Source organism: Macaca nemestrina, chromosome 3, assembly GCF_043159975.1.
Source record: "Macaca nemestrina isolate mMacNem1 chromosome 3, mMacNem.hap1, whole genome shotgun sequence".
Taxonomy (NCBI): domain Eukaryota; kingdom Metazoa; phylum Chordata; class Mammalia; order Primates; family Cercopithecidae; genus Macaca; species Macaca nemestrina.
In genome coordinates this window covers 124,409,911-124,437,795 of record NC_092127.1, presented here as the reverse complement: position 1 = coordinate 124,437,795, position 27,885 = coordinate 124,409,911, and the positions used below count along the sequence as shown (strand labels likewise).

At 37.0% G+C, this 27,885-nt stretch overlaps 1 protein-coding gene across 50 annotated transcripts in view; it reads right to left on the bottom strand.

Annotated features, from left to right (window-relative positions):
• LOC105463581 (adhesion G protein-coupled receptor L3) overlaps positions 1–27,885 on the bottom strand; it is an 856,114-nt gene that overhangs the window by 632,248 nt on the left and 195,981 nt on the right. For 3 of the 50 annotated variants that reach the window (XM_071093421.1, XM_071093430.1, XM_071093429.1), the window contains exon 3: positions 11,101–11,222. The exons of the other annotated variants lie outside the window; for them this stretch is intronic. The gene's annotated coding sequence lies outside the window, so the exon portion shown is untranslated. The remainder of the gene's footprint in view (positions 1–11,100; positions 11,223–27,885) is intronic. 50 annotated transcript variants of the gene reach the window in all.

Below are 27,885 nucleotides of genomic sequence, written 5' to 3'. Positions count from 1 at the left end.
GAAAACAGATATTAGTAGCAATCAATGACTATTTGTACATCAAAGACATTGATTATGAAACTATCATTTAAGACTCATTACTCTTAACAACCACCTTGAAGCTTTCCTGAGCTTGAGGTTATAATGTTATCAGTAAACCTCTAATTTCCTTAATACCAAAATATGCAGGAGAATATATTCTGATATCAGCATATCAGATATGTGTTGCACTCACAAAAAAAATTTAATTCTACATAGTCATTAGTGGTGAATTTAATTTCTCAACTCCATATTATATAAGGGGCAGTGAGAAACATCATTCCCTGAATAAGGGATGAACAAAGAAAGAAATTAGGTGTATTTTATCAAGTTATTTATGTATATTTGTTTCTCAGTTTTATTGATTGTGGGTTTTAAGTACAACCAATGTTAAAATGTACATTTCAATAGGAATAAAATATATTGGCTAAAAGAAGAATGAAAAAATAGAAATAAATTTTCATTTGAATTCAATACCGTTAATGCAAGTTGCATGTACAGTGTCTTATTCTCCCTACAGCGGTTGTACTTTAAATTGAAATGTCATTGATATACTTTTATAAATCAGAAGTGCTAGTTCATGTATATTTTATTCTCTATACCAATCCTTTTAGGACATAATTAAATGCAAACAAACAGAAAAGAACTAACTTGAATCAATGTGTCCTTCTGAATGGCATATCCTTCATACCTGCAAAGCCATCTCATCAGCTAGACTACTGCACTCATGCTCATAAATTTGACAAGGTTGGTTGATTCTCTTCCAATCCCATTTACATTTAGAAATATGTAGCCATATAGGATATTTTTCTATTAATTTATAAAGCGCTTCAGTTATGATGAAAGGCAACATTACCTGTCTGTTTCCAGCACAGGTTAATATTTTGATTACCTTTGTATCTCATTGTTAATGTAGAGTTTTTGAATAGAAACTGAAATGCAGTACAGATTTTGCTATGTTTTAGAAGATAAAGCATTCAGTTAGGATAGTCCAAAACTGTCGATGGGATCATCTTTCATTAGGGCCACTTAAGCCAATATATGGATAAAATGATTCATCACTTTAACTCTAGAAGCCATTATTTCTAATTAAAAACTACCCCATAAATACCTATTTTATTATGACATCTGTGTGGTAAATAAATTCAAGCTATCAGTAAAGCACTCACCAAGGAAATTACCTTAAAAAATTACTTCATTTCCAAGTGTATCTTCCTAATTAAAATGACTATTTCCCATCCATATTTCTAAATTGCAATTTATAATAACTTTAGAGTCTCTGAATATCTAACACTTAGGGAAGTTATTATCTGGATTTCTTAAATCACAATGCCTACAAAAATTTAACCATTTATTGACCTTTTACAATTATGTGCATGAAAATTTATAGAGCTCCCTGATACTCAAAGAGAAAAAGAACAAACTGATAAAACTCTATAATCATTTTCCTCCAACTCCAATCTACAGAAGTGGGGGTTAATTCCAATTCAATTACATCAACTGTACAATTATCACGTATACTACTTTGGGATATAAAAAGATATATAATACATGAATTCACATACTGACGTGACAATCTTCCAAAGCATCTTGTCTCTCCAATATTTATTTAAGGTATGACTGATTCCTTCACCTTTAATTTTTAACTTTGCTTTCTACCCACCTTTCTTTTCTAGGTAGACAACATGGTGCAATGAAAACAACTTGAGGGTCGTGTTCTTTAGATTCAGATATGGATATTTACTTTGCCATTTACTAGCAATACAGTTTCCCTTACTAAAGTTTAGTTTACAATTGTCAAGCTTCAGTATCCTATCACTGTCTCTAATTTCTCAGTCTGAGCTGATTTATGTTCTCAAACAATACTGTGATTGTTGGCTGTGCTAACAAAACTGTATGCAAACAATGGACTGTGTCTTCCTGGAGAACAGAATACAAACTTTGGAGTTAAATTATACCTGGGTTTGTAACCACGTCTCCCTACCAATATCTAACAATATCTGTATTTAGAATAGATTATTTCACTGAAAAATGCTTTTCTTCATTAAGCCATAATTATATGAGATATAAATATATTTATCTGGAAAAATAGATAGATGATAGATAGATAGATAAATAGATAGATAGATAGATAGATAGATAGATAGATAGATAGAGATAAATAGATAGATAGACAACAGATAGATATCCAGAACATGTGAGATATATGATAGTCACAGAGATACAGATAAATGGGTCTATGTTACAGATACTGGCTAAGAATTTCACAAATATTAATTCATTTAATACTCATGATGTATTCATAAAGTGGCCACTATTATCACTCCAATTTTACAGATGAGAAAACTGAGGCTAGACATGACATAACTGTACCAAATCACATAGCCAGAAAGTGGCGGAACCAGACAACACACTCCTGAACCTACTCTTACCTCGTAAGTTATATATACTGTCTCAATATTTGAATATAAACTAATTTTCTGGCACTAGAATCTTTTCAGATCTAACTTTGGTAACCTTTGAAACTATTGATGGTCTTTCCTTAAAATTCTCTTTAATGTTATCTTCTGTCACTGTGAGGAAAATGGCTGTGCAGCAGTCAAGAGTAGGCCAAGGTAAACATCTGGCACAGCATGACACAGCAGGATTGGAGCAAAAGTGCACAATCCCTTGCATTATATAACCACAGTTATGTAACCATGTTATGAGTGGGCTCACCACCTGGCTCTGAGCCACTGTTGTCTATGAAGTGCATAAATATATCACTGACACTGTGAGGGGTGGTGCATAATAAAGCCATGTCCCACCTGCCTATGGTCCCCCTAGTGTTCTTTCAACTACCTGCCACCTATTCACCAACTCCCCTAGGACCCCAGCTCAGGTTGGAACCTCATAATTGGCGTAGTCAACAGGATTCCAAGGTGAGTGAGTTCTCAGCTCCTGATGGTCCTGGGTCAGCTATGTGGTCTCAGCATGGGTTGTGGTACCTTGTGGCAGCCTTCCTGCTCAGATGGGCCCCGGTGAAAACACGGGTGGTGGTGGATGGGTCTCCCGTGACCATGGAGAAGGCACCGAAGCACTGTGAAGCACAGAGCACTGAAAAGGAGCGAGCCTCTGCTGGCAGAGTTGGATGGGCGTTTTTGACTGTGCTATGGGAAGTCCACATTCAGTCCCTGTGGGATACAGCTCAGGTAAGGGACTTCCAGGGGCAAGCAGAGCACCTGGAGATCCATATACGCAGCTTGAAATGAGAATTAGGGCCTGCTGTTAGTGTGGGCCTGGGTCAACTATCCCAGTCAGAGACCCCCGCCCAGTCTGATACCAAGGAGGAAGAACCTCCACTGCAGGCTCACCCAGTGGTCCGTCAGAAAATAGAGCAGGAACAGCCATTGGGGCCCCAGGGGGTGGGGGTTCAGGGACACCCTACTGTGGTGGATCACATGTCATACAGTGCCTATACCCCAACTGAGTTGCATAAGTTAGTTAACAGTGTCAGCAGTTCATGGGGGAACCCCTACCCACCTGGATGCTTTGCCTTTTGGATGAGGGAGCCTATGGTATTGTCTGCTCTGCCTCTGAAATGGAAAAGTTGGTCTCCATTATGACCCATCCCTCCCTTCATCAGCGATTGCAGGTGAGCAGGCGGTTAGCACGGAGCAAGGCGACCACACCCTGATTGAATGGCTGATGGCTGCTATAGAATGGTATGGAACGATGTCAGAGAAATACCAAAAACTGAGTAAATAGCAATCATATGCAGAGCTGGTGCAGGTAATTCGGGAAATGGGCATGTGGCAAATTGTGTTTGATTTAAATACCTGAGGGCCATATGTTGAATGCTTTACCTCCCACATGAGGGGCCTTGTGTTGGGCTCTGCACCCCCGCGTGCTTTCAGCTCTCTGGCCACTGCCCTTACTCTGTATGTGGGGCACTGTGTACATGAGATGACTACTGCCATGGTGGCCCTCAGAGAAGCAGAGGGCCATTGGCGGGACCAGGGATTTTGTGCCATAAAAAGGGGGAAGTTACCCTTTCCACAGGTGGCGCCTCATGGGACATAAAAGGGCCCCAGCGGGTGACCTGCACACAGATGTGAATTGATTCAATTTTGGCTGGGGTTGACCAAGATAAAACTGATAGGCAACCCAGTGAAGTGTTGTTAACTTTGTGGAGGCAATTGCCCCCAGAGCAGCAATTCCAGAAAATGTCCAAGATGGGGCAGGACGATGTTGCTCAACCCAGTCCCACCAGGACGCTCCAGCTCAAAGACTACTTGAAGGTGGGTGGAGTTACACAGCCTTTTGTGTTTCATTAGGGAACTGACCAAGATGCCTGGCTTGGGGGGAAACCAGACGACCAGAGGCCACATATGGAATTGGCAATCCACTCTCCCCACTGCCGGCACTGGTAGACGCTGGTGCAGAGTGTAGCCTCGTCTATGGGAACCCAGATAAGTTTCCAGGCAAGGCTGCATACATAGACAGCTGTGGAGGCCGGTCAGTGAAAGTGAAAAATATAACTGTGCTGCTGACTCTGTAGGAGAGGGGCACCCCCACATTCCCAATGGGGCATGGTATATGGATGGGTCCAGCCAGGGTGTGACTGCTACCTGGACTGCTGTTGTGGTCCAGCTTAGTACTGACACCATATGATTTTTTTATCAGGTGTGGACAAAGTAGTCAAGGGGCTGAACTCAGAGCAGTGTAGATGGTGATCACCAAGAAGGAGACACCCATGGCAATCTGCACCAATAGATGGGCAGTTTATCAGGGCCTAATCTTGTGGTTAACTACCTGGAAGTTACCGAATTGGCTAGTTGGTCACCAGCTCATTTGGAGCCAGGCCACGTGGCAAGACCCATGGAAAATGAATTACGTTTGCATGTTCCTCCCCGGCCTTTGTGGGGCTGGAGTTCAAGGTTGGACCTGGTGCTCCAAACCTTGAATGAACAGCCACAGAAAGGCGGCCCAGCCCCAGTGGGGCACTGCTACACTGGGCCGCTGCCTCCATCCAGTTACAGATACAGACACCAAGGATGACCTCCTCCGACTGGACATGGGGATGAATGGTAATCTGTTGTTGCCTGCCTCAATACCCCTAAAGGCAGGAAAACAAAAAGCCTGGCTTTGGCCATGGACCCTCGAAGGCCCCACTGCCGATGGTTAGCTATCATAGTCCCCTGGGGGGAGGGCCTACTGTATGATTTACATGTCACTCCTTGGGTATTTAATATATGGCCTCTGTGAATGACTGTTCATAGGGGAATGGCCAGGGAAGGAACCCTGCTCTGGGGGACATATGTACCATTTGTGTGGCCTAATATGAGCTCCCCACTAACTTTAGCACAGATACAGCACGCAAAGGAACCATGGGGAGCATCGTCTAGGGCAGAAGCCCCTGGCAGCTGCCAGAAATGAACAGTTAGCCTGTATTTTGCCTGAGGAGCATGATTCATCCGTTAGTACCTGTGCCCACTTTGTCGTTTCGACCATAGATTGACATGCTCCAAAAGCATTATGAAATGGGCCCACACCTACACTGAGGTGACTAATATTTCCAACTGTAGGATCTGCACCACCCTTCCAGCAGCAGCTGCGGACTGCTTGCCCTGGCACATACACTTAGCTTCTATGGAGAACTGGGCATGGCTAGAGACTTGGGGTCCCATATGCGATGCCTGGAATGTGAAATGGTCAACTTTGGATAGGGGGCGCAGCAAAATCCAGGGCATGCCCATCCCCTGGCTGACCCATAATGTCTATGACGAATGGGGCTGGTTAATGGGGGAACATGTAGTGTCCCCACCACAGGTACCGTGATGTATAGAGCAACAATAAGACGGCATCAACATGGGGTATTTGCCCACCATAGCCTGCACAAATGTAGCATATGTCACCACACCAAGGGTGTAGTGGAATAGGTGGCCTCATCAAGGTCAAGCTCCAATGGACTTTGTGTCCCCTGGGAGTTTATGGGTCTGTGGATACAAGGAATGGCCATATTTGCCAGTGAACTGGACTGGCCCTTGTACTTGGGGGTGGCCTTTGTGCCACATTGGGGTGGCCCAATGTGGGAAGGCAATGTGCTTCCCACATTGCCTAGGCGCCCACATAACTGGGAGGTGCTGCGTTCCCACTTTTTGCAAGTGTTGCAAGCCCCTTGGTGGCTCTGCCCCGTAGCTTTGACCATCCCTGGAACAGGTGTCATTACTGTAGAAACGCAGGTTACAGCCCTTGCAGAGTACACAGCTTGGTCCCCGAATTACACCCAAGTCACCCTCCTGTTAACCAATGAGGCTGATCAAACCAGAAAAGTGGTGCTGCAAAACTGGATGGCCTTAGATATAGTAACAGCTGCCCAAGGTGGCACCTGTGCCCCTATAGGGACACAATGTTGTACGTTTAGTCCAGAAAGTCAACAAAACATAACGGCAGCCTTGCAAGGGATGTCACAGGAGACTGAAGCAGTTGAGAGCCTTACTGATGACCCCCTACAGAGATGGTGGACATTCCTGAGCTCTGGCCTATGTTGGGCCCTGATAATCATGGGGAGCCTAACAGGGATATTAGTAGTAGGTTGTTGCTCCTTGTATTATTGTTGTGGCCTATGGGTCCAGGGTGCCACCCTGTGGGCAAGTTTCCCCACTAAGAGGACCCTCTCGGCCTAGGGGGTAGAGTGTAAGGAAAATGGCTGCGTGGCAGTCAAGAGCCGGCCAAGGTAAACATCTGGCACAGCATGATGCAACAGGATTAGGGCACAGGCGCACAATCCCATGCATTATATAATCACAGTTATGTTACCATGTTATGGGTGGCTCATCACCTGACTCTGAGCCACTATTGTCTGTGAAGTGCACGTATGTATCACTGACACTGTGAGGGGCAGCGCATAATAAAGCCATGTCCCACCTGCCTATGCCCCTCCACTCCCCGAGTGTTCTTTCAATTACCCACCACCCGTCCATCAACTCCCCTTGGACCCCAGCTCAGGTTAAAACCTGACAGTCACATTGTCCTATTTTTGTAGGTTCCTTTCTAAATCTCTCATTAACATTCACCCTTATTGGCCTCCTTCACTCACTCTTCGTTTTCTACTTTTTTAAAGTCCAGATTCTCTAACACAGTGTTCAATAGCTCTAAAGTTAAACTCCTATACACTTTCCCATCTTGTCTTCTATCAATCCTATCCACATTGGATTCAATGCTCTGTGAAATATGGAAGTTCATCGCCTCTGGCTTTGCCCATACTGTTCCAAGGGCTGCTCCTATTTGTTCCTTCTCTATGTATCCAAATCTTAACCATCCTGTTTATCTACTGAAATAGTCAAGGTTTTCTGGTCGTTTCATTTGGGTAGTTAACTCTCAACTTCAATATCCCTTTCTTTGGAATCTTCTGATCCTGTTGTACAAAAATACTGCATAAACCAGATACGTAAAACTGCAAAATTTGGAGAGAAAGTAACTCAGATAAGCTATATAATTTTACCTCAAAATTTTACCTTTTTTTTTTTTTTTTTTTTTTTTTTTGAGACTGAGTTTCGCTCTGTCGTCCAGGCTGGAGTGCAGTGGCCGGATCTCGGCTCACTGCAAGGTCCGCCTCCCGAGTTCACGCCATTCTCCTGCCTCAGCCTCCCAAGTAGCTGGGACTACAGGCGCCCGCCACCTCGCCCGCCTAGTTTTTTTGTATTTTTTAGTAGAGACGGGGTTTCACCGTGTTAGCCAGGATGGTCTCGATCGCCTGACCTCGTGATCCGCCCGTCTCGGCCTCCCAAAATGCTGGGATTACAGGCTTGAGCCACCGCGCCCAGCCAATTTTACCTAATTCTTAATGTCTGAGCCATGTGTCCCCAAAATTCATATCAGAACTCTCATACTACAAGCTCACTTAGGTCTCTCAGCCCTACCTCTTTATAATTCTAAGGCTAAGAATTAATCATGAGGAATTTTCACCTTTCTTGGATTTATCAAAATTGTTACTTTTTTGGTCATCTATATAACATTCTTATTTTGTGCCAAACCAAGATAGCAACCCACCATTTATATGTACACATATATATTCTTAATCATACATATTTCTAAGAATATATATTTATATGTTTTATCTATTAATATATATATACTCTTAAAGCCTGATGCAAAAATCAAATCACATAATTAATTATTTTATGTAAGTGAAAACTATGTGGGCAGATTACTATTCATTTATAGAACAGATATTCCCCCAAGCAGGGTGTTACTAACTTTTATAATATCAGTGAATTAGGTACACTGAAACATCTACATTAGTCTCAAATGCTTATTTGTCGATTTTACTTAGGAAGATATGTTGGACCAATTCTGGTTTTATCATGTTTACAGAAAAACTCTTAGAAACATTAGTAAATAATATAACCAAGTATAAAATAAGGTACTCCATAATTCTTCTACTTTTCCATATCTGTGTGTATGCATAAACATGGCATGTTTGTGAATATGTTAGTGTATATTCATAAGCATGTTAGTGGCATATGTTTGCCACAATCTTGGCTGAAAATATATGATGAGAAATCAAAGAAACTACTATTTACTTCTTAGAAAAAGCCAAATATTTAAGAATGTTTTAAGGAAGATATTGTAGTTGGTTATCTTTCTAGGGACACTAAAGCTGACACATTGAAAATGTTATACACCTATTTTAACTCTAAGGCTTTAAACTTTACTTTTAATGAAAGATTCTCAAGACTCCGCAGTCTGAACGCATAAACAGTGAAATTTGTAGATCACTCTTTCACACGTAGAAAGCCACAAAAATACAAAGCAGTCATTCACTTTGTTAGGACATGCCTTTGATTGGACAATTTTTAAAGTATATCCTTCATATAAGTTATAAAGATTATATAAGTTAAAAATCAAGTTACAAGAAGATTCACACAAGTTGTGGTATTGAATTGAGTCCTTAGCAAGGATGAATAGATGAATGATGAAGGATAAATAGATGTTTTTAAGATGAAAAAGGGATGTGGGAATGAATTAATAATGAATGAAGAAAAGTCATATCTAATTATAAATATTGTCGATAGTTTTCCTGAAAATAAGTACTAAAATCTTTATGATCAAGGTGTTTTGACTCATGGGCATCAATTGTATCCATAGAACTATCTGTCATTACAATACTTTACTAAATTCCCTAATATTCCTTTACTTAGTAGTATGGATCACACTATTTATAGAAATTAAATTTTAATTATAAAATTAAAAAATAATTAATTTTAATCATAAAAATACTAAATTAAATCATATTGAAATCATGAGGAAGTTTTTCCTACTTGTAAGTGGTATCAAAGCATTTAGAAATATTTTTCCTGATTTCTCTGTATAAAACGTAAGAAAAATAAGCAGGCCAAATGAATAAGGCACTGGAGTAACAATAAATAGTACTTTTTAAAGTGCCATAGAGAGAGAAATTATTCTTGTTGTTGACACTTTATTAGATTTCTAGTGCTGTTCACATGCATTTCATTTGATCCTCACAGCAACTGTGTGAATTTGTTAGTAAGATGACATTTGACAGTTTTTCTTTTTCTGTTTTTTTTTTTTTTTTTTGAGACAGAGTCTCACTCTGTTGCCCAGGCTGGAGTGCAGTGGCGTGATCTCAGATCACTGCAAGCTCCTCTTCCCAGGTTCTCACCATTCTCCTGCCTCTGCCTCTGGAGCAGCTGGACTACAGGTGCCCACCACCACGCCCGGCTAATTTTTTGCATTTTTAGTAGAGACGGGTTTCACCGTGTTAACCGGGATGGTCTCGATCTCCTGACCTCGTGATCCGCCCACCTCAGCCTCCCAAAGTACTGGGATTACAGGTGTGAGCCACTGCACCCGACTGGCATTTGCCAGTTTCAGAGAAAATACAGACAAGTATTTTAGCCCAAGTTAGACAGTTATTAAAAAACAGAGCTAAAACTTGAATATAGGCCTTCCACTAATACTACAAAATAACTAGAGTGGAATTTTTCAACTAATGTGAACGTTTGTTCTTTGATATAAGTCATAAAAACAAAGATTTATATAATGAAGTTCTTATTCACCTCCAAATGTAAGTAGACTTTTTTGTTTGTTTGTTTGTTTTTACCTTGGGTACGACCTTAGGTACTCTGTGTTTTAGTTTTTCCACTTACACAAATGAGATTTTAAGCCAATCTTTAAACTTTCCTTTGGAGCAAATATTTTATTATTATAAGGTTCATCATAATAAAAATATGTGAAGAAAAGCTAACCAACGAATATGTTATGGAAACCAAAATATTTTTAAAATACTGATTGGAAAATCGAATCCACCATCATATAGTGATACTATTTTGCTCACTTAAAAATACTCTCTATGTGAAAGATATCATGGGAGAAGAAATGAAGACAATAGAAAAGTGTGGCATAAAATATTTTACTATGTTGTCATGCCCAGTCAGATTTAAAGTAAATTAAAAAGATCATTTAAAATATCTAAATATGGGCTGGGCATTGTAGCTCACACCTGTAATCCCAGCACTTTGGGAGACTGAGGTGGGTGGGTCACCTGAGGTCAGGAGTTGGAGACCAGCCTGGCCAACATAGTGAAACTCCGTCTCTACTACACATAAAAAAAAAAAAAAAAAATCAGCCAGGCATGGTGGCACATGCCTGTAATCCCAGCTACTGGGGCGGCTGTGGCAGGAGAATCACTCAAACCTGGGAGGTGGAGGTTGCAGTGAGCCAATATTGCACCATTGCTCTCCAGCCTAGGTGATGAGAGTGAAACTCTATCTCAAAAAAAAAAAAAAAAAAAAAAAAAACAAACAAAAAAAAAAAACTAAATATGTTTAAATCTGTGAAAATCACAATCACAAGTTTTTAAAAATCACAACACTGCTAAAAATTGACTGCATACAGCATATCCTCAAATAAGTTCTTTCATTAAAATGTTGATGAGAAAAACAAATTGATTTCCAGGGGACCACTGTCTGTGTGGAGTTTGCATGTGTTCCCCGTGTGTGTGGGTACTCTTGGGGTAGTCTGGTTTCCTCCCACATCCCAAATTAAGTATGTGCACATTAGGTCAACTGTTCTTACTCAGTGGTTCCAGTCCAAGTGGGGGTGGCTGTGTGAGTGTGCCTTGCAATGGAAGGACATCCCGTCCAGGGCGGGTTCCCAGCTTGCCCCCTGGGTTGGCTCTGGCCACTGGCGACCCTGAACTGGAATAAGTGAATAAACAGTTATCTCACTTGTTTTCATTATTCTTTCTTAAATGTATATAGAGCTCACATTTATTTCAGTGTTAATATTAGAAGTATTTTGATCTTTATTTAGAAATTGGTGATGTTTGTGTCATCAGAAATATATCTTAGGAACTTATTTCTATTAATTAGCAAATAGTAAAATTGCATATAGTAAAATTGCTTTCATTATACATCACTTCACTTACTTATAATAGCAATTTCCAAGGACCTATTAATTATGTTAAGTGAAGATTTACTGTATATTATACATTAAATATACCTACATCTTTTTAATTGTGAGTAAGTATACCAACATTCTTAACAAAATAATCGTCATCTAAGCTATGCATTCTGAGAATTATGTCATTGAAACTATAATAAAGTTTTCTAAATCAATTAAATTATTGAAATTCATGACATGGGATTTCTATTTATAGTCACTAAACTGTAAATAAATGTCTGAATTAATTTAACTTTTTTCTTTTTATACATGATAGAAGTTTTAAATGTTACTGTATGCTACCTGTATATCCAACTGAGTATCTCTTCTTAAATGGCCCTCATGAACGCATGAACACTTAACACAGTTAATAATATTAAGTACCATTCCATTTTAATTTCATTAACACATATTAATGTGAATTAATAGATCATTTTATTTAAAAATGAACAAAGATTTGACCCTACTGAGAATTTTCTGAATGCAGCTTCTCTATTTAAATAGTCTGTTTTAATTCAGTGTGTTGTTTTCCTTTGTGGAATTTATCACTCTGTGTTATTTTATCAAAGAACAAAGCTTTTAGTGAGACGAGAAAGTATCAATAGGAAGAAAAACATACTGCAAAAAGACAAAGGTGCAGACCATACTGAAGACACAGAAGAAATGCACACAAGATGACCCCAAACAAAGTTTTATCTAAATTTGCTTCCATTGTGAAGACAAAACCATGTCCGATGTTCAGAACCTGAAATATGCTCAATTGCAAAATATCAGACAATTGCTATGGCAGAGACCACTAGGTGACTACCCAGTATTGATTCCCTACTTCCCCTTTAACAGAACTCCAATTCTCTTGGCAGCAATCCTGTTCTCGCCCTAAAGAGAAATTGCACTTCTACTCTTTCAGATATCGGAGAACACATGATATTTTGTCCAACTAAATATAAGAGAAAGTTGTTGAGCAAAACTTCCAAAATGGGTAGCAATCTTATGTGAAATGTGCCTTTTGCTTCTTGCTCTTCTCTTTTTCCAGCCAGAACACAGAAACTGGCTGGCATGAAAATGAAGGTCACATGTAAGGACAGCAGCAAAAGAATCTTGCAGCCACAGAAGCCTCCACTCCCTTTGTCCAGTCTTTAAGCAATTTAGACCAATCTCAATCTCCAACTGAAACCCTTGCCTAAAATTCATCTTTCATTTTCTAAAAAATTCAACACGTCTAACTGAAGGCCTTCATTGCTCTACTACCAACATACAATCAATTTAATCCCTTTAACCTATTCTGCAGTCAAAGGTTAACCTCCAAAACTATCTCCCTCACCTGACTCCATATTCTGTATGTCTCATTCAAGGAGTGAACCCAATTTAAGCACAAGATAGGATTCTCTGCACCTCCTCTAAAAGTGAAAAAAAAAATGTAATTTGGCATAAACTATTTTGAAACATCAATTATCATTTTATTAAACATTAAAGAAGGTTTTTCTAAATTTTCTCAAGAATAACCCTCTACAAAAAAAATCACCTCAAACAATACTATTTTTTTTTTTTTTTTTTTTGAAACCAGTGCTTCACAAACTGTCTATGGTAAAGGACCTCTTTGATTTTTTTTGTTTGATGTTTTGTTTTTTATGTTTTTTTGAGACAGAGTCTGGCTCTCTCACCCAGGCTGGAGTGTGGTGGCACAATCTCAGCTCACTGCAACTTTGACCTACTGGGTTCAAGAGTGATCCTCCCACCTCAGCCTTGCAAGGAGCTGGGACCACAGGTACGCACCACCACGACTGGCTAATTATTTTATTTGTAGAGATGGGGGTCTCACTGCATTGCCCACGCTGGTCTTGAACTCCTGGGATCAAGTGATCTGTCCACCTTGGCTCCCAAAGTGCTGGGATTACAGGTGTAAGCCACCGCACCTGGTCTTGTTTGTCAATTTTTTTAATGCAGGGATCCCCAACCCCTAGGCCATGTACTGGCCCATGGCCTGTTAGGAACCTGGATGCACAGCAGGAGGTGAGCAGCAGGCAAGCAAGCATTACCACTTAGGATACGCCTCCTGTCAGATCAGCAGTGGCATTAGATTCTCACTGGAGCATGGACCTTAGTGTGAAGTGCACACGGGAGGGATCTGGGCTGCCTGTGTCTTATGAGAATCTAATGCCTGATGATCTGTCACTGTCTCCCATCACCTCCAGATGTAGTTTCAGAAAAACAAGCCCAGGGTTCCCAATGATTCTACATTATGGTGAGCGGTATAATTATTTCATTATATATTATAATGTAATAATAACAGAAATAAAGTGTACAATAAATAGAATGCACTTGAATCATCCTGAAACCATCCACCACCTCACCCCACCCAGGTCTGTGCAAAATGTGTCTTCCACAAAACTGGTTCCTGGTGCCCAAAAGGTTGGGCACCACTGCTTTAATGCATCTGTTTTATATACCAATTCTTTTATAAAATTTACCCTCCTCCTCAACAACAGAAAAATCCACTGGTCATATGTTTGAATGTTGTAACAAATATTAAATTGTTATAAAAGTTTCCAAAAGCTTATTCTCAACTTTTACTTGGCTTGTTGCAAATAGGAAACAACATTACTCCTACATATACTAGCTGAGTTTAATGTTCAACTGTCCTTTTTCTTTACTACAAATAAAAACTGAATTAAATAACAGATCATCTTGAGAAGTCTGTAAAATTTTAAATGCCCTTATTCCTTAATTTTAAAAAGAAAAATATGTCAGTTCAATTGCTTTTTGAAAGATGTTTAAAGGCTTTTAAATTTTTTTTCTAATAGGCGTAGAAATATTAAAATACTCATAGTTTTGTTTTTTCCTGAAAAATTAATAGTTTCTTTGATTTCCATAATGTTTTTACCCAAAATTGAGACTGACATATTTCATTATTATGCTTGTAAAAATATGCTAAAATAATTTCAAATTAACAATGTCATATAGCATTTTTATAGATTTTTACCTAATCTAGATATCAGCACATGGTAAAAATAACTGAAAAATACCTTTATATTGTAAAAACTATATTCTATATTACTGCAAACTTTTTAACACTAGAGATTAGAGAAACTAGGTGAATGTTTATTAATTAAACCATAGAAGAGACAGATGGAGAAAAAGGTAGCCTTTTAAAAGACATAAAATACTTTTGAACTCTGCAATGCTTTATGGAAAGAACAGTTCAGAAGCAATACACTATGTCTGTATCAGGAGTTGGAAAAAATGCCGTCATCTAGGCTCCCTACTTTGAGAAACCTCACGCCATATTATTGAAATATATGTTCCTGGTTTAATTCAATGATTATCTAAAAAGCTGACAATATATGCTATATTAAAAAGAAGGATAATTTATTTTAAATAAAGATCATTTCTTTCATGAGATGGTAGAAGAGGAGAAAACAAAAAAGGAAGAAGAAGAGAAGGTTAAAGGAAGATGTAGACAAAGACAGAATAGGGAAAATTGGGATACATTTAACAATGGTCAAATTTATATATGACAGTTAACATAAATTAACTTAGAAATTAAAATTACTATTACTATATTTAAAAACCCAGCACTTCAACCCTAGGCAAACAATAATATGGTAGATGGTAAAAATCATAACATCGCTGTTGCTTTCATGTAATAAATTTCTAGTTTAGAATTCTCCATGACAATTCAATATTAATGTTCCACAGAAATTCTTTTGGATACACTGTGTTGGAAAAAAAAAATGATCTTTCATTAGTAATTCTTTGGTTCTTGTGAAAACAAATCTTCCTAAAATAAAAAGACTTCAAGGAAATAAGGCAGGTACTTATAAATAATATTTTTCAATAATTACCAATATGTGAAAGGCAAGCATGAATTTATTGGTATGTCTTTTAATAAATAGATCTGGTGTTTTTGAAGTACTAGTATCTCAGCTGAGGTCCTTGATATCATAATAGAAATATGCCAAAAATAGACATTCCTGAACTAATGTATTTTAATGTTCCTATTTCTAAATGGTCTTATGTTTTTATTAAAGACTGTGTTCACTAAAAAATACCTAAAATTATTTTTTAATGTCAAAATAAAAATAAGAAATATCTCTAAAAATAAGTGGGCATCTCTTTTCATTTAGACACAATATAGTTTACACATTTCCAATTATTTTTAGAATAAGCAGAAAGCTACTATGCAGACTAAATAGATAATATATTTACTCAGGATCTTGATGAAAATTTAGAGATTTTAAGCTGAGATAACGTAAATATCAAAATTACTATTATCATTATTTCAATGACTATGATTGGAAAACTGACTATGTCCTTTACAAGACACTAAGTGAAAAACCACTTTAGAAGAATAAGCTTTGGTAGTTTATGACAAATAACTCAAGTAACAACCAGAGATCAAGCAGAACAAACAGAACCAGAAATATACCTCTTTGATTTGATATACTATTCCCCAAAAAAAGCCATTCTTATATTTTGACTGTCTCTGTCTCCTCCTTTCCCTTAATATAACTGCAAAATCACTCAGTGACCAATAACCAGAGTCAAGCAAAATACCAAGCATAATCAACCAATTGTTGGAAATATTAATTTAGATCATGTTACCTGAAGTAACTCATCTATTTACCAGAGGAGAAGAATAAAGAAACTTAAGATAATAAAATTTTTCTGGGAACAACAACAGTATGTTCTTACAAGGGAATTCAGAAAGCCCTCAAATTTCAGGTCCACTGTTCAAAATAATTAACATACGTTTAGTAGTAGAAAATTTTTCTTTAAATCACATGCAAGGGACAATGTATCTTACATTTGTGATGCATTATTTACTGAAAAGTTTATGAAACTTTACATATTTTAATTAGACCTAACCAAAGGTAGGAAAATGCTTTTGTTATTATTATTCCCATTTTTCCAGGTGAGTTAGTTCTAGGCTGCCATCTGCATGTAATGCTTCCAGCCCTTCAGAATGGTCTGTGGCAGACTAATAGTGACTCCTGAGATAATTTCCTGATTTGTCTCATTTTCCTACAGAGTTGCCAAATTCTAGTCCCAGCAGTGTGGTTTAATTCAATAATAGAAACAGGCGTTTCAGACATAAATATTCACAATGACTATAGAAAAATTATATGCAACTGTCAAATATGTAGAAATTATTTGCAAAATGCATGATTTTAATAAAATGGTCCCAAACCAGTATTCTCTGTGAATGAAGGAGGACTATTGTATACAAAACAAACATAAGAAGACGCTGAAGGATGGAGAAAATAAGGCAGACAGGCCTCGGACTCATGGAACAACGTGGACTCAAGGAACAACATGGCGCTGATTTCCCTGGTTTCATTCATTTGTTTGTTTGTTTGTTCGTTTGCTTGTTGTTTAACTCATACTTCCAGATGTGGAGCAGAAAAATCTGGCAACATGGAAACACCAACAGATACAGACCCAAAATGGCCCAATAAAGCTTGCTTTCCTTAGCCAAAGAACCAGGAAAGGGGCAATGAAGTAATTCAGAAAACTTTTAGATAAACACTGCACTACTCCAGGCAAACAACAGAGAAAACTTTAGCCCCACCCACACCCACATTACCAAAGACCAAAGAAAGCCTAGAGTTCCACCTTCACTAGGTTATAACCCCAGCACCTCTATGCACCCCCAAAAAAGGTGGTGTCAGGCAGGATCTAGTGGGGACCTTGGACTTTCATCCCCACTCCAGAGTGGCAATGACCTCCCGCCCCGCATTGTCAGTAAAGAGCACCCTTTCCCCACCTCCTAAGACGCTGGTGTAAACAGAGGCCTGGTGAAGACTTTCATCGATTCCCACCAGTAAGGAGGCACACTGACCCCCTGGTATCAGTGGAGGTCACACAGGGGTAACAAGGCACTCATACCCATCTCAGTAAGGGCAGCATCAATAGAGCCCTAGTGAGGAGCCTAACCTCCTGAGCACATCCAACAATAATAAAAAGCTTCAATATCAGCAGTAGCTGAGTGTGGAACGTGGACTTCTATCATCTCCACCTGCAGTAACAAGGCAGCTACAAACTAACCTTCCTGTGAGAAAAGAAATCAGCTCAAATGGAAGATTTAAATAAAAGCCAGAGCCTCATAACCTAATACACAGAGTATCCAGTTTTCAATTGAAAATCATGCATCATATGAGGAACCAGGAACGTGTCAAACTTAATTAAAAAAAACACAATCAATAGAATCCAATATCAGGATGACAGAGATGTTAGAATTATCTGACAAAGATTTTTAAAGTAATCATCATAAAAATTTCCCAATGAGCAGTTACAAAAATGCATGAAAACAGATGATAAAACACCATCTTAGCAACAAATAGAAAGTCTCCAAATAAAAAATCTAGAACAGGAAAATATACAATAACCTATATTAAAATAACACCTGGGTTCTACAGCCAAATGGAAAGGAAGGAGAGAAGAATCAAGTTAGTTAACTTTAGGATACAGCAATAGTACTGTACAATGTGGACACAGAGAAACACTGGAAAAATGAAAAGAGCCTCAGAAACTACAACAAAAGATTTACCATTCCAGTTGTGGTAGGCAGAACCCACGTTTCCACCAACACCAAAGATGTTCATGCCCTAATCTAGGCTAGGCTGAGTCAGGCATCCACATCAGTGTTCCCAGAACAACCAATGCCTACCTTTTTCATAGGGTTTAACCCCACTGAACTGAAACTGTAGTATCTTTGGCCAAGAATTGTGTGCTGGCCTGGTGTCGGGGACCACACCTATAATCCTAGCACTTTGGGAGGCCAAGGCAATAGGATTGCTTGAGCTCAGGAGTTCGAGACCAGACTGAGTAACAGAACAAGACCCTGTCCCTACGAAAAAATTTTATTAAAAAAAAATACTTGGGTACAGTGATACATGCCTGTAGTCCCAGCTCTCTCATGAGGCTGAAGTGGGAAGATGACTTGAGTCAGGTCAAGGCTGCAGTGAGTTGTGTTCACGCCACTGCACGCCACCTGGACAGCAGAGCCAGTCTCCAAAAAACAAACAAACAAACAAAAATACCAACAACACCACCAACAAAATTGAGCTTTCTGAGACAAGAGACCCATAGCACCTACTTTAATGATGTAGAGGTGTGAACAATGATGTATTATCCAGAATTCTATTCATATTTATTAATATTAATATATGAGGGTTAACACATTGTTAGCTTTTCATCTAAACAGAAGAAAAGTTTCAAAAACTTAGTGAACTTAGTGGAATTATCACTTTCATAGCTTAAATTTCAAAGTGATTTTCTCTGCAATATCATTTCTTCTGAAAATGTTTGGGGAATCTCTGAAATATCCCAAGTATTTCCTGTCATCTAGTAAATAAAATATAAGCAGTCCTTCCACCAGCTCAGCCTAACATCTGCATGAAATTTATGACAGATCATGAATGTGGAGAAAACATAATTTAATAAAGTTGAGAGAATTGGTCATCTTTCTGACAAAAGATAAGGAAGGAAAGAGAAATTAGTGAAAATTGTATGTAAAGCTGCAGAAATATCATTAATGACTCAAACCTGGAAGTTGAATGTTGCTTTGAAGTATTAACACAGGTCTTCTGAAATTGGAAATAGCTGATTATCCACATATTAGGCAAAGAAAAATTGGGCAAGCTATTTAAGAAAGAATTCTGCTGTGTTACAAAATAATGTCTATAGAGGGAGGATGCCTAGAAAATTACTGTTGCTGACATCACTTGCCTCCTGATATGATACCCTGAAAAGAATATTACATCATTTCTGTAGTATTCCTGCCAAAACATATCAGGAGAAAACATCTGAAAAGCTCAAATTGGGAGACAGTGAAATAAACTGTCCTATATTCTTCAAAATATCAATGTCATAAAACACAAAGACTGACAAACTATTCTAGAAAAAAAGAAAATGAAGAGACATGATCACTGAATGCAATATATGATCAGAAATGTTCTTTTGTTGTAACTGACATTGTTGGGACAATCGACAAAATCTGAATAGGTTTATAGACAGAGCTGAAATCATGGGCATACAACCAAGTGCAGCTGCATGAGGCTCCATACTCAAAAGGATCAACACTTGGAGTTTCATACTCTCAATAATCTTCCTGAAATTCTTACCAATTTCATCTCTGAATTTGTGTTTTGTAAGTGAAGCCCAATGGGATGACAGACACCAAGGGCCTTGGTTCAAGTATAATCTGACATCCCGCAACCACCACAGCATGGGTTCTCAGTTACTTGATTCAGACCTTTTGGAATCCCAGTTCCTGCTGGCATTCCACTCTCTGCCCCAAAACTGCATCAGCAGCTCCGTCACCAGTCAGGATGTCTGAGCTTGGGGGAGCTTGGGGCAAGGAAGTGACTCGTTGGCCCAGGACAGCAGCATCCATGATAGTGTATTCTGTGGGCATTCAGCAAGGGTTTCTCACTCAACCCTGATCCAGGACATATTGAGTATGTACAGGCACAGAAGTTGGAATCACTTGGAGATCACCTGTCCACCATGGGTTGGGGTGGTGGGTCCACTGGAGAGGAAACTTATTTCCCCTGCCAAGGCCCTGAATTATCAGTTTGCACTGGGTCCTGCTAATTACATAGGTAGCCCTGTTTATAGATTACACAATAGTATTGTAATACTGTTGATTTCTTAATTTTGATCACTGCTGTGTGGTTATATAAGAGAATATCTTCATTTTTTCAAAGAAAATATGCACTACACACTAAAGTATTTAAAGAAAGGGCAAATACACAATACATACTGAGGTAAAGAGAGAAAGAAAAGGAAAGGGAAAAAAGCAATGTGATAAAAGGTACAATGTTTACATTTGGGGAATATAGTTGAGAATATACAAGAATTATTTGTATAATTCTGGCAATTTCGTCGAAAGAGAAAAAATCCTATTGTATCTAGCTCATCTCTAAATGCTACTCATTTTTAGAACCCATGAGTATAAATTTACAAATAGAGTCATTTTTTTAAAACATCATTTAAAAATGTTCAACATCAATTATTTTAATGTCATGAATTACTAGAAAAAAATAACTTTCAGAATTTTAATTATTCCATCCTTCACTATTTGCCAAAGTAATAATTTAAGCAGTTTTTGGTTTGGTTTGCTTCTTTAGAGATTAAAAACACACATGCAAAGACCTGATTATTGTAAAAATCTAGTACACGCATCCACATACACAAAAATGTACCATATTATGTTCTCTCTAAACTTCCCATTCTGTGATCCCTTAATAAAGTTCTGACCAGTTTTAATACTATAAAAATTGAATTAAAAAATGCACTTGAAAATGTAAAGATAACACTTATTTAAAGGTAAGAAAGGCATAGCAAACCCATTGTTCTTTTGAATTAACCTTACAGATCAAATCATTGTCAATTTTATTGTAATAATAAAAATCATGACGTTTGATTTTACGGATCAAATTTTGGTTAAAAAAGGCATATGATCACATTATTTAAAAAAATATTGCTAAGACAGAGTGTCTATAACGGAGACATTTAGACCTCTACACAATTAGGCTTTCTGAATGCTTTTCTTTTGTATCATTCATGTGAACTAGCATTTTGGAACTATGAATTAATTAAGACTATCACAATGCCTTATTCTTAAACATCAGAAAAGAAAAATGAAATATATCCTGCTTGATAAATATGAAAAGGAAAAAAGGAAAAGCTTGGAATGAGATAGACTTTATATATATTATATATATAAATATATAAATATATATAAAGTCTATATTTATATTTATATATAATATTTATATATATAATATATAAAGTCTATATCATATATATTATATATATATAACATATATAATAAAATTTTTCAACTAACTGGGATTTTTTTAGTGACTTTCTTTTCCTCAAAGCATATCTTGACTTTTATTATAATGTAACTTGAAAAGCAAGTTAATGAACCAGGCAGAGATAGTCCTGGGGCAGAATCTGCAAGTATTGTAATTCATAGCAAAAATGATTGTTTTTGATGACACATTAAGGGTCAGGAATACAAAATTAATGCCGAAACTGCATAAGATTTTAAAGCCAATATATTTAATCTTAAGAATCAACAGTTTTCTTTATTCCTGATGTTTATTTGAAATTAATCCACATAAAGGATTTAAACACTCTTAGAAATAAGCTTAAAAGCATGTTAGACTTAGCAAGAGGCAACACAAATACTTTAGCATCATCCAGACTCAGTGTTTTCTCACTTCCAAGAAAAAAAAAATCAGGTTATAACTCAATTTATATTTGAATCTTAGTCTAAAACCATACATATTAATTTTAAGAGCTTTAAAATGTATCATGATTGCTTCTTTTGTACTCTATATAAATAATTAAATAATCTAGATTAAACAATTTATTTCCAATTTAAATATTGGTAAGTAGGGGACATTTTCACAAGGCTTGAGACAGAAAACCAGGCTACAGTCTGGCCAGTTCTCCATACCAATAAGAACTGGAAAATATATGTAGGGCTTATGGAAATCTGTTCTCATAAGCAGGGAATGATCAAAGTAATCTCTGTATAGTCGGCAACAAAGCAAGTCTTTACAAGCAGCAGAGCAGAAAAAAAAAAAAAAAAAAGGACAGCAGCTAATACCCCCATGGGCTGCAAATACCCAGGTGCAGGGTCAGTAGTTTAAAATAGCCTTCTCATTGGCCAACTGGGGCTCAGCGAGAGAGGTAAGAACCAAGCTAATAAGCTCAACGCATTTGGAATTCATTGAAGACCAAGGGAAGGAAAATCTTTAACAAAAAGAAAACACACAGAAGAGTTTAAATAGTCAATTTTATGTGATCTTTAAAAAAACCCTTGCAGGAGTTTAAATTCTGGTGAGATTTCTCTGACATTCTTAGATTCATCTTATAAATAGTACTGGGTTCCTTCATTTTAATTTGTTTTTCTCTTATTTTCCTTTCCTCTTCCCTCTCCTGGCTCTACAACCCCAGTCCCTGCCAGAAGCCCCAATTTCTCATTTCAGAAATGATGTAATATAGAGTTACTAACATATGTATTTAGATAGCTATTTTTCCAGATGCATTCCTCCTAATGATAATCTACAAAATGTTTGTTATGGAAAACCAATTTATAATTTTGAGTTCAGGATTCACAAAGGATCCCTTTATTTGCTTCTCCATTCAGTCATGTATTCATTCATTCTCCAGTGAACTCATTCATTTAGAGAGGACATACATACTTGAGAATGCAAGCCAAAAGTGTTTTTATAGCTTTAAATGCATGCGTTTGTAAAATTAATGGTAAAGTATGTACATTACATATGAGCTAATGCAGTCTCCCTCATCTCTTGGGATTTGAATCTCTACTGCCTTTTTCTAACCCTTCAAGTTGTTCTTCAGTGATGACAGAGAAACTGTTACTGCAGAGCTTTGCTTGGCAGGTAAAACAAGATGCAAGTTAAACTAAAAATTGGTTTACACAGCTGGTTGTTTTCTTCAGTTTCTTGTGGACACCTCTGTGACACCATCAGCATGTTGTGAATACAGAAAATTTGTGAGAACCACCGATCTTGAAGTTTGAAGGCTTCATAAGATGTAAAGAAATGAAATTAAGGGACTAAGTATTTATTGTATTATACTTTCAGACTTTATTCAAGTTTTAAAAGGCAGAGACTATTTTTTCATTATATATTTTGAGAAAAAAGAAAATTAATATGTGAAGACTAATGACATATCTACTTCTGCAATATCAAAGCAAGTTATTTTTTAAACATGTTATTTTAGCATAATTTTTAATGCAATTTTTTCATGTGGATGCTATCTTGACTTCCAGTTACAAAAAAAAAAAAAACCTCAAATTATCCTTATTATGAAATCTGCAAAATTATAATAAATTATTGTAAGGGTTTATTGTTTCAGATTTAGGCACTGAATATAAATTTTATCACTGAAACCAATTACAGACATCCTGCTGAATTACTTGTATAATTATTTGCCTAACTTAGAATGCCTTAGGAATGCAATAAGACCTTTACAAATCAGACTAAGTTAATCGTATCCATAATATTTTATTTTGTTATTTCTAACCTTAGTTGAAATATAAAACCTTACACTCTCATTTATGACAGTTGGTTCCATGGAATGATTTGTAGTATGTAGCATACTGTTATTAGCTGAAGGAAATTCCAATGACATCATTTAGCCATTATAGGAGATAAGCTCACCTATTAAAGAACAATACTAACAGTGTTTTATATTTTTACCAACCTGGCATGCTGAATAATTTGTTCAGAGTATTTTTCTTGTACAAACACATTACAGTTAAAATATCTGAACTACCCTTGCCTCTCCAAACATGAATGTGTAATATTTCAAATGTTTAATATCTCCAATGATTTATTAACCACATATATATCCTAGTATTTTTAAATAAATACAAAGAAAAATGCTAAATTTAAAATAATATAAGTCTAGGAATGACATAACACCTCACTTAGTTTTTTATTAAAATGCATCATGTGTCAATACAGAGATAGTAAAAACAACATTAAACATCGAAAAAATCTGCAAGTTCAATGGAGAAAGACATATTGATAAAATAGTATCTTACCTACTTTAATAATATATATCATCTTTAAAATGTATTAGTAATTTATATAAGCAATATGTACTCCCTCATTAATTATGAGAATTAAGTCATTTAACCTATGCAATTTAACCACCCAACTAACTTATTTTTATAGGTAGGGTAAAAAGTTACGCTACACTATGGCCAAATAGACGGAAGCTATATTGTATGGCACTTGGGTGTCAGCCTGGATTCAAAGCTTAGCTTTCCCACATGTTAGCTGTGTGACATTCCACAATTTTTTTTTGTCCTCAGTTTTCTCATCTGTCTTTGAGGAGCACACAGAATCTGTTCTCACAGAGTAAAAATTAAACAAGATAATACATATGCAGACAGTAGATATATAAGGCCTTCTTAATAAGTATTAACTATTTTCATTATGAATGTTTTTACCACTTCAGTGAATGAATGTATAAAATGTTTGAAGTTTGTTTATTCCTGGTGATATCTTTGACTTCTTTTCAAATACATTTGGCTGAACTGAATAAAGTATAATGTAACTATAAGTCACATCTGGCAAAGAGTATTTCTGGTAGGTTTAGCATTATAGTGACATCCAGACGTTGAATTATACAGAAGAAAATGTGTTCTTTTTCTGATTGTGGCTGACCATTACACTGAGTAATGTTAATTATTTAGAAAGCTTACCATTAGGCAATGTGGAAAATATGTTTTGCATTTAATACAAAAAAGCTTCTCAACATAAGAATTTGGCAAAGTTAGGGTAAAAAATCTGTGATTCCAAATTCTATTTTATCTCTAGTTTTTTTAAAAAAAATACTGTCTCTCATAGTCTGTACTAATATTCAGCATATATTTTACATATTGTATTTTTATCTGAGGACTACAAGGGATTTGAATAAACTGAAATAAGTGATGTGTGCCAGAAGACAGTTTGGTATTCCATTAGGATTAATGGACAGTTCTCATGCTATAGGAATGCTTCAGTAACTTAACAAAATTTTTATTGTCATAAATCTCAAATTATAGAATTTCTTTCATCATAAATCTCAAATTATAGAATTACTATAGATATGCATCTAAACTGGGTAGCTCATAATAAACACAGCTCATATGCAGTGCTAAACATTTACAAATAATACCTGTTACAGAACTGTGTCCTTTACATACAGTAACAAGAAATGTATAGTTACTATAATACTAATCACACACATAAGAAAGTATGTTAAAGCCTAAGAAATTCCGTGTTTCCTTTCCTACTGGAATCGCTTATTCAGTGCAAAATCAATTAGTTTTTAATCTGCCATTATTTTAAAATTCTCCATAATGGGCAGGTAGCAGTGGTTCCAAAGACTCATGAAGTCTAAAACTCATACAAGATTCCTTCCTCAATTAATTTCATTTCATTCCAAAGAAGTAAGTAGCTACTATGAAGCCTTTCTGAGATCAAGTCTGGAAAAGGGGTTAACAAAGAACTTCTGACCAAGTAGAGTCCCAGGTAAGCATAGTTATTCCATTATTTTTATATCTCACCTGTTTATATGAATACCATCATTTTAGATGATATTCTTATGTGCATTTTAAACATTGTTAGATATTTCTCTGCAATATGAGGATACTAGCAACACAGTAACACATCAGGGTTCTAAAAACTAAAAAGCTTTACATCTAAGCCATTATTTAATCACCACCCTGACACTTTTTGACTTGATTATTGAAAACACGAATGGATCTGCCTTCTTGATTAATATTAACCAGATACTTTTTGCGAAGGACAAAAGTGAACATGGTGTTGATTGAGACTAAATGACTTATATATAGCATAAACATTTTTATAATTCTTATTCAGGGTGGTGATTTTTTTAAAACTGACATATTTAAAGAGTGTTCTCACTTCTCAGCAGTCACACCCACCTGAGGCATCCTCCACAATAATAAATATTAAAGCCAGAATAAAGAAATGCTCAATGACATGATTCTATGCATTTTCAGGTAAACCATTTGAAGTTCAACCAAGTAACTTTTTATAGCCCATGGATTTATTCCTGTATTTTTGTACAGCAAAAAGTCCATTGCAATTGGAAAATAGCAAGGTACTAGTCTTCCTCAGACTAGTACAGGAGTAACTAAACAGGAAAACATGCTCTCAAAATGTTTCCTTTCTTTAGAACACTCCTTTCTAGTCCTCAGGGAGGTCTGCTCTGAACACACTGGGCTAGGTTAGATTGGTTTATTGTATATGGCATATACATTCTTTATAATTATAATGCAGTCAAATGATATTGTTCCATTCATTCAGAGAATTTATTTCAGTTTTCAGTTACATATTAGTTAGTGCAATTATTTTAGTTATGCCTGTCTCTGCCAATGGACTGTAAACACCATGCTGCCAGAAACTTGCTAACTATTATATATCTACTAACTAGCAGAGAACCTGGTACAGTGTAGATATTATAGACTGAATGTTGTCCCCTAACGTTTCTTATATTGAAGCCCTAAACCCCAAAGTGACTGTGTTTAAAGATGAAGCCTCTAAGGAAGCAATTAAGATTAAATAAGATGATAAGGGTTGAAAGTAAAATGCCTATTTTCTCACTATACTACTATTACCCCCAATACTTCTGGTCACCAAATGTGTGGGGATTTTCCTCACACCAACCAATTCTCCAGCTCTCCAGGTACCAGTTGTGTGTCCTATAATTTAGTTCAATACTGACACCATCTACCTAGGGTTAGCACGGACTCCACAGGTTAAGGGGTCAATCACACAGCCTGTCCCCCAACTTCAGACACCTGTTGCAAATCCCAATAACCAACTGCACCTCTGACTCCCTAGCTATGAATAGCAGATTTCCACAAACAACTCCTTGGGTTCAATAATTTGTTAAAGTGCTTGCACAGTTGATTCTGAATTACCAATTTATTATAAAAGCATACAACTGATAAACAACCAGGTGGAAGAGATGCATAAGGCAAAGTATGGGAGAAGGAGCACGGGGCTTCAAGGTCTTCTCCAGTGCAACAGCCTCCCAGCACCTTCACTGCACACCAACTGAGAATCTCTCTGGGTTATGAGACTTCACTAAGTAGGCACGATTTGACAATCATTAGCAATTGGTGGCTGAGTCTATTTCCAGGCCCTTTCTCACTTCTGGAGGTTAGATGGTAGGATATTCAGTTCCCACCTTCTAATCACATGGTTGATGTCCCCGGAAACTAGTCCAGATTCTGAAGGTATTTAGGAGCTTTCAGCCACTATTAATCTCATTAGCCTACAAAAAGACACTTGTCACTTCAGAGATTCTAAGGGTTTTAGGAGTTGTGTGTCAGGAAACTGGGATACAGACCAAATATGTATATCTTATTGTGTTACAAGGATGAAGCCTTTTCCCAGTAGGATTAGTGCTCTTACACCAGAGAGTTCCCGCTCCCTGTGTGCACACAATAAGGAAAGACCAGGTGAGGATATAGTGAGAAGGCAGTCATACACAAGCCAGGACGAGGGCCTACACTGGAAACTGGCACCTTGAAATGGGAGACTTGTAGCTTCTAGAAATATGGGGAAATAAACTACTATTTTTAAGCCACCTAAACAATGGTATTTTGTTAAGGCAGCCCAAGCAGATAAATACAACAGGTAACTAAAAAGACTTGTTAAGTGAGTGAATGAATAAATGAATGAATAAATGAAATATGAGGGAAAAGCCCCCCCTGCCCCCCTCCTCACCAAATTCATTTGTATTAAGAAAGAATAACATTTAATGTAAGTTTCTGGCAGTTGCCAGTGTTTCTTCACTCTGCTGGAGGGAAAAAGGGTGACTTCTCTAGCTGATAAGTTTAGGAAAAGA